Raw genomic sequence first — 1,160 nt, 5'->3', positions numbered from 1 at the left:
TAATAATAATAGTAATAAGCTTAGTAATAAACTGACTTAATGTTATGCTCTGGAATTGGGTGGTAACTATTCTTGAAGGTCAAGCTGGCCGGTACAAAAAACAAAAAACAAAAAACAAAAAACAACAAAAACAAAACAAAACAAGACAAAATTTAAAATATAAGAAAAACAAAAACAAATGCCGTTTTCTATTGCTACACAATTGTCGCCTATGATAAGCAGTTATCAGATAATTGCACAGACACTAAAAAGCAATGAACTTTGGAGTAATAGGGGGGCAACTACCTAGAAAAAATACGACGCAATAAAATGTATTATGATTAAATAGGCGGCTTTCACATGTAACTGTTGCCAGATGGCAGAGTGAGACTCAGGGACTCACAGAACCTTAACAGGAGATTCAGCCCGTCAGATGGTGGAATAACCCATTTGTGATTGATTGTCAATCTTTCACGCCCACATTTACAGAATTAAGATATCATAGAGGGGGCGCCATTTTGACCGGACTTATCCCTGGCTGACTGGGATAAAGTGTCATGGTAGATAGGTGGGGATACTCGAACCCCCCCCACTCCCCTCACACACACACCCAAATAACATCCCTTCCGGAAATGGACTAACTCACGAATTTTGTGTGGAGTTGCTTAAAAATCTAACCATAACTTGATAGATGCCATTAATGATATTCATGGACATTTATGATTCAGTGTAGTTATGTAATATTTGTCTTGGTATATTATGTGTAATAGGAAAGAGAAAGAGAAAGAGAGGAAGAGAGGAAGGCAGAGAAGGAGATGGGAGGACAATATTACAGAGAGGATAGGAAAAACGATGGGTGACAATCTGAGGAAAGCAGAGGACAAAATTAGGAGGGGAGAGCTGGTTTTCAGAGGCAGTGGTGCCCCCACGGTTGCCCCAACTACGGGATAGAAGAAGAAGAAAATATTATGTATATTTTTTCCGCCTTCTTTTCTCCTTTTTCTTCTATCCATTTACTCATCACACAGAGTGAAGTGCTATGATTTCGAAGTGACCTATGTGCGTCTATAGGAAGGCCCTCATACATAGGTTACACACACATTCGCGCCCGCGCCCTTGCGCGTTCACATACACACACACACACACACACACACACACACACACACACACACACACACACA

The sequence above is a fragment of the Aplysia californica genome, unplaced genomic scaffold, assembly GCF_000002075.1.
Source record: "Aplysia californica isolate F4 #8 unplaced genomic scaffold, AplCal3.0 scaffold00121, whole genome shotgun sequence".
Taxonomy (NCBI): domain Eukaryota; kingdom Metazoa; phylum Mollusca; class Gastropoda; order Aplysiida; family Aplysiidae; genus Aplysia; species Aplysia californica.
The sequence above is the reverse complement of the archived record's forward strand: the minus strand, read 5'-3'. Positions refer to the sequence as shown.